This window comes from Oryctolagus cuniculus, chromosome 20 (assembly GCF_964237555.1).
Source record: "Oryctolagus cuniculus chromosome 20, mOryCun1.1, whole genome shotgun sequence".
Lineage (NCBI taxonomy): Eukaryota > Metazoa > Chordata > Mammalia > Lagomorpha > Leporidae > Oryctolagus > Oryctolagus cuniculus.
The window spans coordinates 44,788,783-44,803,424 of NC_091451.1; the positions used below are offsets into that span (position 1 = coordinate 44,788,783).

Sequence of the window (14,642 nt, forward strand, 5' to 3'; positions counted from 1 at the left end):
TTATTTAGTAAATACCTTGTCATTTCTTGTCTCATTGGTTGTTTAAAAATATGGATGGTACCTAAAATTCAGGCGTTTGGGGATTTTGCAGATTGATTTCTGTTACTGAGTCCTGCCTTAATCTGATTTGGTCAAACAATATATTCCGCCTACTTTCTCTCCCCTCCCCTTATTTAATGAGGCCGCTGACCGGTCATATAGTCAGCCTGGGTTAATTTCCTGTGTGCACCCAGAGGTTACGTTCTACACCTTACAGGGAGATGTCAATCACATCAGGTTGGTTTCTGGTGCTCAAGTCTCGTCTAATCAGATTAATTTTTTATCTACTCTATCGGTTCCTGAAAGAGAACTCTGAAACTTCCAGCTACAGCCATGAACACACCCTTCATCTTCCCTGTGCCTTCAGGTCTGACATCATTTATTTTAGAGCTGTCTTACTAACACCTTCAGGACGGCAGTGGGTGGACACTCACCACCACAAAGTGTCTGCATGGCTGTGTACACCCGCCCTGGGGACTCCTTTGATGACAGTAATATAGCCACACCAGCTTTCACATGACCCACGTCTGCATCGTATGCTTTTTCCTTCCTTCTCGTTTTAACACTCCATGTCTTCCTGTGTAGCATAAATTTGCTATAAACAGAATACAGACAGATGACGAAGCTTTGGTCCGGCAGTCCCTGTGTTAACGACAGTGTTCTGACCAGTGCTGTTTAATGCCAAGCATTCCAACCTGCTAGGTGGTACCTGTGAGTCCCATTTGTTCTTTGTTCTTTTTCTGCTATATTTTGATGAGTTATATTTTACCACCCCATTTTCTGTTACTGACTTTTGACCTAAACCTCTCTGTGTTTTTCTCTTCTTTCAGAAGCTACTCTATGATTGACACTATACAATTTAACACTGGCGCCTTCACGTAACAATACAATGTTACCCACTTGACAAAGAACCCAAGAACCTTACAGCAGTTTATTTTTACCACCACCTGTCCTGGTCCTTTTCACTCTTACGTATGTAATAAACACCACAGTTAATTGTTTATTTATTCAAGATAGTTATCTATGAAGAAATTGTAAAATAAGAAAAAAAATGTATTGTCTCACATGGGGGGCTTCAAAAAGCACACGAAAATAGCATTAAACCACAGTGCCCACTTCCTAATATTAGAGATGTGTTTATTTATTTGTAAGCAGAATTAGAGAGAGACAGGAAAAGAGAGAGAGAAAGATCTGCCATCTGCTGGTTCACTTCCCAAACGGCCGCGACAGCGGAGGCTGGGCCAGGCCAAAGCCAGGAGCCTGGAGCTTCATCCAGGTCTCCCACGTGTTGGGCCACCTTCTGCTGCATTCCTAGGTGCACTAGCAGGAGCTGGATCAGAAGAGGAATAGCCAGGACTGGAACTGGTGGTGCTCACAGGTGATGGCGGCACTGCAGGCGATGGCTTACCCAGCTGCCGGCTCCAATTTCTCCATGCCCATTTGAAGCACCTGGAATTCATCATGTGCACCATCCCTCATTACTTTGTGTGGACCCAAGTATCCACCTCATATTTGTTTTTCTCCTAGAACTTTCAATAATTCTTATAAAACAGTTCTGCTCACAACAAACTGACACAGGCTCTTTGTGTTAGAAAAGTATATGTCTAAACTTCATTTCTAAGACGTGTTTTCTTTAACTATGTAACTTCGGGCTAACAGTTTGTTTCCTTCACACTGTAAAGATGTCATTCCATTTCCTCTAGCTTGCATAATTTCTGGTAAGAAGTCTGCAGTTCTGTTTCTCCCATAAAGTGTCATCAGTCTGGCTTGTTTCCTTTGCAATTATTTTCAGCAATCTGACTGTGCTGTACCTGCTGTCTAGAGTGTATGTGTGTGGGAGTTAATCCTGTTTGAATTGTGTGCATGTTCTTAGACCTCTGGGTTTACAGATTTTTATCAAAGTATATATTCTTCCAACTGTGATTCCCTCAAACATTTTTATGTTCCTCCTCCTTGCTTTCTGGGATTTTCCATTTGCTGGGTCAGCTGACATTTTCCCCATAGTCACTGATACCTGTGTATTTTTCTTGCAGTCTTTTTTCTGTATTTCATTTTCAATAATTTCTCTTACTACAAATCCAAGCATACTGCTCTGATGAACAGAATTTTTCCCCTATAGTATCAAATCTACTATTAATTCTACCCAGTTTTTTGTCTCATATATTTCATTTCCCATCTCTAGAAGTTTCATGTATTTCTTATTTTTATATATTCATCTTTATCCCATTACATTCATGTTTTATTTTATGCTGCTATAAACACACTGCATGCTTTATAAACAGCTGTCTCGGCACTGCTGCCTGCTAATGCCATCTGCTTTGTCATTCGCGGGTCTGTTTCTAATGACAGACTTCTCTCCTATCTGTGGGCCATGCCGTCCTGCCTATTGACGTGTTTAGTACATTTTCACCAAACGCTAGCTCCTGTGAACTTATGTTTTCACTTGCTGGATTTTGTTGTATCTCTGTAAAGGGCAGGAGGTTGCCTATGAATACCTCTGACGCTTTCAAGGCTTGCTTCAAAGCTGCTAACACCTTCCACCCAGCATCCCGTCTGTGTGCTTAGGGACGGTTCAGAATGGCCTTTCTTCAAGGACTAGGTTAGCCGCTCTACTCTGCATGGCCCTGTGTCCAGTCATCCCTGATCCTCTGTGGAATCTGGGAATGTTCAGCTCACAGCTCCCTGAAGACTGCTGTTCTTAGCTTCGCCCTGTGGAACTTCATATCATGCAAGTGCACAAAACCCTTGAGCAGGAGGCTCAAGGAATCCTTACACAGTTTCTGGAGCCCTTTCTCTGGCACCCCCTCCCCTCGGTACACACCCTACCCACCTCCCCCAACTGCACCTTCCACACCTTCACCTCTCCACATGACGCACACCTGCCTGCTCATCCCACTCGTGCGCCCCTGCCCCAGGATGATGATCTGGTACTGATACTCAATGTATGGAAAGTTGGTTCATATACTTTTATCAACTTTTCCTTGTGATAACGGTACTCAGGTAAATCCAGACACTTTACTCCCTAGCAGTCAGAAGCAAAAGTCTGATGTCAGATGTGGACCAGCCTTGGGGAAAGCGATCCAGGAGAGAGTATGGTACCTATCACAAGTTCTTCCAGGATGCGCTCAGCACGTGTCAGCTGCTTCGGGGGACACAGACATACACTATCTTACATCACTGCACAAAACAAGCAAGCACACGCGTGGCACAGTGGAGAGAGGGCGAACAGTTCTGCAGATGACTCTGTGAGGTGCTGTGCCCCGCTACACCAGTCCCAGCTCCCGCGACTTTCTGCTCGCTCCTCCCATCGAACTTTCTGCTTTTGATTGCTTCGCCTGTTTTACGTCTTTTTTTTCTCCTCTCCTTCTGGGCCCATTCTGTGCTTTATATGACCTCCCTCCCTCTTTCACTAACCTGACAATTCTTCCTATGCTTTTAACAGTTACTCTTGAAATTAAGGTCTAATAAAAATCATTAAATCTTTTGCCCCCTCCTGGACAAGGCAAGGACCATGGAGCACTCTGATGTCACGTAGCCTCTGCTGCCTTTGGCCATAATTTGCATGACTCCTCCCTTGCTGTCTACTCAGGATTGCACCGGAAAAGGTCGCTGCAGTCCCGTGGAGTCGGCTCGTTGTGACTTCCCCAGGCGTCGCCCCGCACTGCGCCTCCGCCTTCTGCTGCGAGGGACAGCTCCTGTCCCCACTGTCCTGTTTCGAAGGCCGCGTTTGTGCTCTGAAGGTGCCAGTGCCTCAGGTTGTGACCACCCCTCTCTGCCAGGAAGTCAGTTCTGTCCTACCGGGGCTCCTTCAAGGGCCTCCATCTTGTGCTCTAGCTCCTTGGATTGTTCCTTAGCTGTTTCACTGTCATGCACTCTGTGAGTCTCCCTAGCAGCATGTACAACCCATGGGATTCATAGTAATTCTTCTTCTTCTTTTTTGTACAGGCAGAGTTATACAGTGAAAGAGAGAGACAGAGACAGAGAAAGGTCTTCCTTATTTCCATTGGTTCACCCCCCAAATGGCCGCTACAGCTGGCACGCTGTGCCGATCCGAAGCCAGGAGCCCAGTGCTTCCTCCTGGTCTCCCATGCGGGTGCAGGGCCCAAGCACTTGGGCCATCCTCCACTGCACTCCCGGGCCACAGCAGAGAGCTGGACTGCAAGAGGAGCAACCAGGACAGAATCCGGCGCCCCGACTGGGACTAGAACCCAGAGTACCGGCACCGCAGGCAGAGGATTAGCCTAGTGAGCCACGCCACCAGCCTCATAGTAATTCTTGAGTCTATTTTAAAGATTTATTTATTTGTTTGAAAGGCAGAGTTAGAGTGAGAATGAGAGTGAGAGAGAGAGAATAAGCTTCCACCTGCTGATTCATTTCCCAAATGGCCACAATAGCCAGGGCTGGGTGAGGCTGGGAGCCTAGAACTCCATCCTGGTCTCCCACATGGTTGGCAGGGGCCCAAGTACTCAGGCCATGTTCTGCTGTTTTCCCAGGTGCATTAGCAGGAAGCTGGATCAGAAGTGGAGCAGCAGGGACTCAAACCAGCACCCTTAAGGGATGCAGCGTCTCAGGCAACAGCTTAGCCTGCTGCACCACAGTGCCAGCTCCCACTTTACCATTTCTGACCCATCTGGAGCTATCATAACCTCCAATTCTGCACCTCCCCCAGCCTGTCCCTTCTCCTTCTCAGGCTTCAGTTACAAACACCTGTGCTTCCTGGGTCCAGGGTGGGGCATTCCCACTCTTTCCCAAACAGCTCAGGCCCTCGCTCTTTGTCACCCCCTTTCTCTCCAGCCCCCAGAACAGCTCTTTTCTTCTCACTTACCCTCCCCGCGCTTCGTTTCTGCGAGTGGGAAAGGGCGACGATCGGGCTCCACCGCAGAGCGGCCATGGGGAGGAGCGGACCCACAGCAGCACACACTGAGAACAGGCGACCTGACCAAATCCCGGAGAGGAAGAGACGCCTTGCGAGCCCCCCAGCCGCAGGCGGACAGAGGGAAGAGCTGGGCACAGGGGACCGAGTGCAGCAGGGCAACTGGGAGGCAGACCACTGGGGCTGGATTACAGCCGTGGTCAGCTGCCCCACCAAGCCCCCAGGTTAACAGAGACTGCAAAGAGACAAAGGTGTGTCTGCCACTTGCATGACATAACGTGTGGGGGGGCATTTGAGGCACACTAAAGACACCCACTGCACACAGCAGGCCACAGTGCATTTGAAAGGGACCCCGTCGGGGGCTGGGCAAACCAGGGCCTCTCCACTGGCCTCACTGAACCCCCCCGCCCGTGCCTAACGCCCTGCCCAGCAGCTCACTGCCAGGCTCTCCCTGCAGGACCCCAGCGTGCCAGGGGCATTCTTTCCAGGAAGTAACTCAACACCTGCGCCTCCCCTAGTTACAGAGCAAAGTAAGGAGGCGCTGTGTCCTGAGGGCTTCCCACTTCCTTTCACATAAAATGCAAGAGAGCTCCACCGGTCTCCGCACTGCCCGGCCCGGCAGCCTGCTCTCCCTGTCACACTGCAGCGGGTCTGCAAAGGCCCTTTTGGCCTCTCTGCTACCTGGGGAGCTCAGCTCACACCGTGCCTCCCAGAGGGACCCCAACAGTCAGCCTGCACCCGCATCTCAGCCCGGGCGGCGGCGACCAGTGTGTGGGGTACCACTCAAAGGCTGCCGGGAGCAATGCGGGCAGCACTGGGCGCATCCTTCATGCCCCAAGCCCATCAGACAGTGACTGGATCCTTCCCAAGACTCGCTCTTGATGGAACAAAGACGTTCACCTCAGCCATTCTCACTCACTGCCCTCAAGACAAATGTTGGAATGTATCCCTCGTCCTTGAACCTCAGCTGGGTCTCACACCCAGCACCGTCACACCCCTGCATTCTTCCCAGGTCCCTAAGTCCCTGTGCAGCCACCTGAAAGACCAGTCCCAGGAACTCCACCCCCCCCCCCCCCCCCCCCGCCTGCTTCCCCTACCCCACCCCCATCCCTAGCCCTCCTAAAATATACAAAGGCCCCGCCCCCGGGGTTGGGGCCCTCTGCCACGTGTTCCATCAGTGTGCACGCCAGCAGCGTGCACGCCCATCTCTGCGGATTTATTTTCTCTGAATCAATTCGGTCTGGCTAGAGCTGTGTATACTGCCTCCTCTCCATTCTGCGCCTGCATTGCCCCAGGCTCAGCTCTCCGTATCACCTGTGTAGGAGCCCTCAGTCCACACAGCCTGGAAATCACCGCTCTTGGCAACTTGAAACCAAGCCCAGAACAGAACAGATAGCAGCTGGCAGCTTCCGAGATGCAGCTCTGAATCAAGACACGCCATGAATTTAAGTGCAGCCGGAAAAAAAAAAAAATCCTGCAATCCATGGAACTCAGGCCCTGGTCTGTGACCCAGAACCCTAAACACAGCATCAGCCTGGGCAGGGGACGCCCACCACAGAGCCGCAGGTGCTCCTCTGCCCTGGCAGCTCCTGGTAAAAGTAATTTTTTTTTTTGAGAGGTAGAGTTGCAGAGAGAGGGAGGGAGAGGCAGAGAGAGAGAGAGAGAGAGGTCTTCCATCCACTGGTTCACTCCCCAAATGGCTGGTGCTGGGCTGATCCACACCAGGAGCTGGAAGCTTCCTCCAGGTCTCTGTCGTGGGTGCAGGGGCCCAAGGACTTGGCCCTCTTCTGCTGCTTTCTCAGGCCATAAGCAGGGAGCTGGGTGGGACGTGGAGCATCCAGGACTCGAACCAGCGTCCACATGAGATGCCGGCACTGCAGGCGGAGGCTCAGCCTACTAACCACAGCGCCGGGCCTGTGATTTCCATCTCCATCTCTCTCCGTCTTCATTTGCTGAAGGGTCTTCTTTATCTCCGAATAACAAAATCATAAATACTGAACCCGCTGACTGCTGCTGCGATAAGACCAAGGAAACCATCCAAGTCCTGGGAGCCAACATCTTCCCCGTGGGCCCCTGGAGCAGCCAGGCAGGGAGGCCTCCAATTAGCAGGCAATCAGTGACTGGCGAGCTTTCGTACAGCGCTGGATCGGGGAGGGCTTTCCAAACGCTGAAGGACTCACAGGCGCGGAGTTCCCGAATTAGAAGGGAACTTGGAAGGAGAAGCGTCCCAGCCTGCTGTGCTCAGGCCCGAGGGCCAGGGTGCAGAGAAGCCCCACAAACCGCTGACAAGGGGCCCTTCTTGGACGTGGCACCAGCGAGGATCGGGGCGAATTCCACACTCGCCGACGGCTGTGTCCCGAGCTTCCTTCCTGGGGCCCCTCTGAACAGGACACCGCCGGGCGACTCTCTGGGGCCAAAAGGCGGCACAAGGGCCATTTGCCACCAGGCAGGCTCCAAAACAGGACAAGACCTGAAAGGAGGGGGAGGTCCCTGCCCATGAGGGCATCTACCAGTGGGAGGAGGGCTCCGGCCCACGCGTCTGCTCTCATGTGGTTTCGGTAGACTTTTTGTATTGTTTTAACATGTTTTTTGAATGTGTCTAAGACAGAAAACTTACATAACCCTTTGGACCAGTTCCCGAAGAGAAGAAGAAACCTTAAATGTCAATTTGCAGCTAATGAAGAGCAGACGCTACTTGAGCAGGCCGCCTGCCTCAGATGGACCACGGGACGGGCCCCGGCCACGTGACAGGTCGCTCCCAGTGTGCCTCTCCCGAGGACCCCCGGGGACCTCCCGAGAGCCAGCTCTCCACCATGCTGGCTCCAAGAACGGCTCCGGATTCCCAGGAACAGTCAGGCCTCCAGACAAACCAGCGCTCCCCTCAAACTGGGTTCTGTTTTTTTTTTTTTTTTTTTTTGAAGCTTCTGACTTGAGCCCTACCCTACACTGGAACTCTGAGCTGGTTTCGTGACATCGCAGGAATCTTAAACCACTTCAGATAAAAATTAACCTCTGAGAAGACTCGGTTGATGACTGGTTCTGTGATTTCATTTTCTCATTTTTTTCCAAGGAAAAGGCTTACCCAGGGAGATCCCAGTGATGTGCCAGCAGAGGCTCCGTCAGGTGCACAGGGACAACCCCGGGCGCCGGCATCTGCTTCCCTCACTTGACCCACAGCCCGGGCTGGGGGCTGTGCTCTGCAGCAGGGTCATTATCTCTGCGGAGCACCAAGGGGGGACCCTCCATGGGGAGCACTACAGTGGCAGGGAGCCAGCAGGCCCTGGGGGACCCTCCATGGGGAGCACTACAGCGGCAGGGGGCAGCCAGCAGGCCCTGAGAAACCCTCCATGGGGACACTGTGGGGGCAGGGGGCAGCCAGCAGGCGCTGGGGGACCCTCCATGGGGAGCACTATGGGGGCAGGGAGCCAGCAGGCCCTGGGGGACCCTCCATGGGGAGCACTATGGGGGCAGGGAGCCAGCAGGCCCTGGGGGACCCTCCATGGGGAGCACTATGGGAGCAGGGAGCCAGCAGGCCCTCGGGGACCCTCCATAGGGACACTGTGGGGGCAGGGGGCAGCCAGCAGGCCCTGGGGGACCCTCCATGGGGACACTGTGGGGGCAGGGGGCAGCCAGCAGGCGCTGGAGCCTCTGGTGGCCACCTGGAAGGGACCCAGATCCCGCTGTGCACAGCAGTTTGAATAGCCGCCCCTAACAAACAGGGTGGAGAAAGGCCGGCCTGTGGATGGCACACGGACACCCCAGGAAGGGGCCTGACCCACGGGGCCACGCAGCGCGCACCGTCCCGGCCACTGTGCAAACTGCAGAGCAACGCGGTCGAGCCAGCATCTGTCAGAGCTGAAGGCTTGAGGCGTAAGAGCGAGTGAGCGAGCGAGCACCCGTGGAGTCCTCCCAGACGGGAGCCGCTCAGGACACGCACACCTGCTGTGGGGTGAACACGATCATGTGACCACGAGGATGTCCCCGCACGGCACCTACAGCACCGAGAACATGACTCACTCCTCTGTGTCATCCACACTGAACCAGACGTCCTGGCGGGGGCTTTGTTTGTTGCCAGTTCGGGGGGGAGGGGTGCTGTCACCTCTCCACACAATGCACACATGGATGACACTGAGAAAGTAAAGTCATCCACAAACACACAAAGTCGCAGGATTGCTAATGCTTGCAGGGCCAGGAGCCCACCCCGGAGAGCCCCGCACCAGGGCCCGGCACACGCGAACGAGAGCTACCCTGGCCAACCCCGTGCTCCTCGCGGCTCCCTGCTCTCCACATCTCCCCAAGAACACGCGTGCTCTGGACCCACTGGGCTGCCTCTGCACACAGCTTGGTCTGGTGAAAGCCTGGACTCTCCGGAGCCTGCGTTTCCTAAGACTGGGACATTCCCAGGGACACAGAGGACCTGGACGTGTGGTCACTGAACGGAACTGAACCGGAAGGGAGGGAGGCCAGAGCGCAGGGTCCCAGTTTGACAGATGGCCCTGAGGACTGTCCTGAATGCCCCGGGGCCCTTGGTCAGCGCCCTGAAAGCACCTGCCCGGGAAGCAGCCGATGGTGTCCCACTGGGAGGACGCCACCCCCAGGGACGGGCGTGGGCCTGAACAGTGGACCAAGGCAGAGTGCGGGCCCCCAGACAGGCGGCAGGGTGGAGGTGGGCTCCAGCCCTCCTCGCTCCCCAGCCCTGCAGCTCCCACACTCTGCCACCTGTCTCGGGTGCAGACAAGGGAGCACCTCAGCTACTAACTCCTGGCAGGAGATCTCTGCCACCCAAGACATGCGGGAGAGAGAGAGAAAGCAACATACACACAGACACACATGCAGGCACACACAGGCACGCGTGCACACACACATGCACATGCACACACATACATATACATGCACACACACGCACACACAGGCATACACACATGCATGCACACACAGGCACACATGCAGGCACACACAGGCACGCGTGCACACACACACATACACACACAGGCACACATGCACACACATACATGCACATGCACACACAGGCACACTTGCATGCACACACAGGCATACACACAGGCACACACGCACACACATGCATGCATGCACACACACATGAATGCACACACAGGCACACACGCACACACAGGCACGCACACATACATGCACAGAGGCACAAACGCACACACGCGTGCATGCACACGCACACATGCACACACACGCACACAGGCACACTCGTATACATGCACATGTACACACAGGCACACACAGGCACACACACGCATGCGGGCACACACATAGGAACACACACATGCACACACAGGCACACACACGCACGTGGGCACACACATAGGAACACACAAGCACGCATGCACACACGTATACATGCACACACACACGGGCACACACGGGCACTGCTGCGTGTGCGTCAGGAAGGTAACGACTCCACTGCAGTGAGGTCTGAGTGCAGCTAATCCAATCCCATATTTTGCAGATGGAGCCAATGGAGTACACAGCCCCTTCACGTATTTTCACTTTTTTACTGTCTTCTTCGTGGTTTTGATGCTGCTTCAAAGTAATATAATGAAACAAGGGGAAGCCGTCCCAGGGCGACCGGCGCGAAGGCTGCCGCTCGCGGCGCAGCTGATTCGGCTGTGACCACCTCCCCGCGTTCCTCTCCGCGGCAGGGCGGCGCGCTGAGCCCCCGGCCCTTCCCTGCCGGCCCCAGTGCCTCCCCGCTGGCAGAGGAAGCAGCCCGCGTCCTGGAGCCAGCCCGGCGAGAACCGCGCACCGCGGCCCCACCGAGGGGGCAGCCCACTGCGCCGCCGGGAGGCCCCGCTAGAGCCCCGGCCACGGCCAGGGCGGACCCCGCCGCCGCCATCAGCCCGCCGTCTCCCCAGAACCCGCCCGGAGCCACGCGGGGCCGCGGGGCGCCGTGTGCCTCGCTGCTGCTCAGCCCGGGTTCTGCCGAACGCTCCGAGCCCTGCCGTTCGCTGGAATTAGAAATTTCTCAAACTTCAAAATTACACCCTAAAGTCGATTTTTCAACAAAAGTGGGACTTCTTCGTTTACCTTCACTGCAATTTGGTTTGGGAAAATGTGGTTCTCAGCCATAGCGAAAAAAATCGTCTTCAGAGCTCAAACTGTCTCCGGGGGATGTCATTCTTCACCCAACGTGTGTTTCCACGGAGAGTGCCGGCAGCGAGGCCAGCGGAGCTCCATTAAAATGGATCCCCGCTCTTCCTCGACTCCCCGTCCCACAATGCCCCGCTCCGCCCCACCCCCGTCCCACAATGCCCCGCTCTTCCTCGACTCCCCGTCCCACAATGCCCCGCTCCGCCCCACCCCCGTCCCACAATGCCCCGCTCTTCCTCGACTCCCCGTCCCACAATGCCCCGCTCTGCCCCACCCCCGTCCCACAATGCCCCGCTCTTCCTCGACTCCCCGTCCCACAATGCCCCGCTCTGCCCCACCCCCGTCCCACAATGCCCCACTCTTCCTCGACTCCCCGTCCCACAATGCCCCGCTCTGCCCCACCCCCGTCCCACAATGCCCCGCTCTGCCCCACCCCCGTCCCACAATGCCCCGCTCTGCCCCACACCCCGTCCCACAATGCCCCGCTCTGCCCCACCCCCGTCCCACAATGCCCCGCTCTTCCTCGACTCCCCGTCCCACAATGCCCCGCTCTGCCCCACCCCCGTCCCACAATGCCCCTCTCTGCCCCACAGCCCATCCCACAATGCCCCGCTCTGCCCCACCCCCGTCCCACAATGCCCCGCTCTGCCCCACCCCCGTCCCACAATGCCCCGCTCTGCCCCACAGCCCATCCCACAATGCCCCGCTCTGCCCCACCCCCGTCCCACAATGCCCCGCTCTGCCCCACCCCCGTCCCACAATGCCCCGCTCTGCCCCACCCCCGTCCCACAATGCCGCGCTCTGCCCCACCCCCGTCCTTTCAGCCTCCACTGCTCAAGCACCCGCGCACCAGGGTGCAGCCTGCAGGGTCACCGGGCCCTTCCGCTGCTTAGAGAACGCGGGCCGTCCCACCGCACAGGAAGGGGGCTGGGGTTCTGCTTCAAGACAGCGACTGCGCGAGCGATGGAACAGCGCGGGCGAGAGCAGGGGACGGGCCGCAGCACGGAAGAGCAGAGAACCAGCAGCGGCCCGGACCCGGAGTCCCCCGGGCAGCACAGGGACCCGGGTCGGCACACTGCGAGGACGCGCAGTCCTCTCCCTGACTCACCGGAGGCTCCGACTGCATCCTGAATTTCCCGCCACCAAATGGAAAGAGCGACGGAGAAAGGACGGCGGCCCCCTCCCGCGGCCCCCGGGGTGAGAGGTGGCTCCGAGCCAGGCCTGCCCAGCACCTGCGACCCCGTGGGGGCAGATGGCGCTCCGCAGGCCACGTCTGGGTGGTGCCTGTGCACAGGCGCGTGGGGGACAGGAGCCCGCGCCTCTCTCAGGCAGTGTCCTGGAGCAGTGAGAGGCAGGCCACCACCCACCCCTCCCCACACAGCATGGCCAGGAAGGCCAGCTGTCATTCTCCTGTCAGAACGGGAAACTGAGGCACAAGGGTGTCCAACCACTCGCCTACGTGGCCTGCAGGCAATGCAGTCACGTCTCAGAGGCCGCCTCCGCCCAGGGCCGCCCAGCGCCCACTCACGTGGGCGGGAGGAGGCGCTCGCCTGTCTCACCGCTTGGCTGCGAGGGCAGGCAGTGGTTTGCAGCGACAGTCCATCCGGGACGTTCCGTGGAAGCCCCGGGCTGTCAGCCGGGCCGCAACAGCCTGCCTCTCCCCTGGCCGGAGCCGAGCACACGGGCTGGCACTCGGCGCCCACCTCCCAGACTCACGGGGTGATGGGCTGGGACCTGACCGTACAGGACACGGAGGCAGGACGGTGCCACCTCCCTGCGGCCTCAGGGGCCAGCATCCCAGGAGAAGGACCGCAGAGAGCTCGGTGCGGCCCCAGCCAGGGCAGGAGGGAGCCCTGCGGGGCACAGGCTGAGAGCGAGCCCGCCCGCCCCCCGCGGAGGACAGGACGGGGCAGGTGCAGCCCAGCCACCCTCCCGGCCCCACGGAGGACAGAGGACGGGGCAGGCGCGGCCCAGCCACCCTCCCGGCCCCACGGAGGACAGAGGACGGGGCAGGCGCGGCCCAGCCACCCTCCCGGCCCCACGGAGGACAGAGGACGGGGCAGGCGCGGCCCAGCCACCCTCCCGCCCCCGCGGAGGACAGAGGACGGGGCAGGCGCGGCCCAGCCACCCTCCCGCCCCCCGCGGAGGACAGAGGACGGGGCAGGCGCGGCCCAGCCACCCTCCCGGCCCCCACGGAGGACAGAGGACGGGGCAGGCGCGGCCCAGCCACCCTCCCGGCCCCCACGGAGGACAGAGGACGGGGCAGGCGCGGCCCAGCCACCCTCCCGGCCCCGCGGAGGACAGAGGACGGGGCAGGTGCGGCCCAGCCACCCTCCCGGCCCCACGGAGGACAGAGGACGGGGCAGGCGCGGCCCAGCCACCCTCCCGCCCCCGCGGAGGACAGAGGACGGGGCAGGCACGGCCCAGCCACCCTCCCGCCCCCCGCGGAGGACAGAGGACGGGGCAGGCACGGCCCAGCCACCCTCCCGGCCCCACGGAGGACAGAGGACGGGGCAGGTGCAGCCCAGCCACCCTCCCGGCCCCCACGGAGGACAGAGGACGGGGCAGGCGCGGCCCAGCCACCCTCCCGGCCCCACGGAGGACAGAGGACGGGGCAGGCGCGGCCCAGCCACCCTCCCGGCCCCACGGAGGACAGAGGACGGGGCAGGCACGGCCCAGCCACCCTCCCGGCCCCGCGGAGGACAGAGGACGGCGCAGGTGCAGCCCAGCCACCCTCCCGCCCCCCGCGGAGGACAGAGGACGGGCAGGCGCTGCCCAGCCACCCTCCCGGCACACTGTATTGAAGCCAGCAGTGCTGCAGCCAGTCTGCGCCCCGCAGGTGCAGGGCTCTGCGTCTGAGCACAAGGCCCTTCCCCCGCGGTACCCCACCACGACCCCCAGCCAGCAGCAGGGCAGCTTTCTGCAGCTTCCAGCCGCCATAGATCTGGAATTTACATAATCACAGGCAAATAAAATGATAAAAGCGCTCTCTTTCATAACAGGCATATTGTTACTATTATTATTCTTAAGGCAAATTAGCTTCTGATTATAGAGATTAGTCAAAACCATGATTCTGTTGTCTGTGAGGTGGGACTGATTTTCTTTTCTTTCTTTTCTTTTAACAAGCAGAAGAGCTGTTGTTTCGATGTCAGAAAATTACATAAAGTGGCACGCAGAGAGAGAAAGTTCCTGAAGTCATCTAATTACCAGCTCTCGGAAGCAGGCAGGCACTCCAGCCTTTCAGCGCTGCTCACCCAGCCCAATATTTTACCCGAGTTTATTAACTTTTTTAAACTGTTTCTATTTAACCTCTTCCTTTTAAAAGGCTCTCCAGTTCTAAGGCATCCCGTGTTCAGGTTCTGGTGTGCACACTGGGGTTCTCCCGGCAACTGCAGGGACGTTTGTTCTTGGCCACCAGCCCTGTGGGAGGACGGCCCGGGAGGCACCGGCTCCTCTGGGCCGACGAAGGGCCTGGAGCCGAGGGCGGCCCAGGGCCTGCCAGACTCGGCGCTCCGACGGCCGGGACGGGGTGCGGGCGTGTCACCCACAGCCGGGAGGAGCACTCAGAGGCCCGCCTCCTTCCGTGGTTATCCCACGTCTCACCTGGAGG

At 57.9% G+C, this 14,642-nt stretch overlaps 1 long non-coding RNA gene across 1 annotated transcript in view; it reads right to left on the bottom strand.

Annotated features, from left to right (window-relative positions):
- Positions 1–1,159: 1,159 nt before the first annotated feature.
- The window catches only part of LOC138847266 (uncharacterized), a 36,525-nt gene continuing 23,042 nt past the window's right edge, over positions 1,160–14,642 (bottom strand). The window contains exon 2 of the long non-coding RNA XR_011384978.1: positions 1,160–1,488. This is a non-coding gene — a long non-coding RNA (uncharacterized lncRNA). The remainder of the gene's footprint in view (positions 1,489–14,642) is intronic.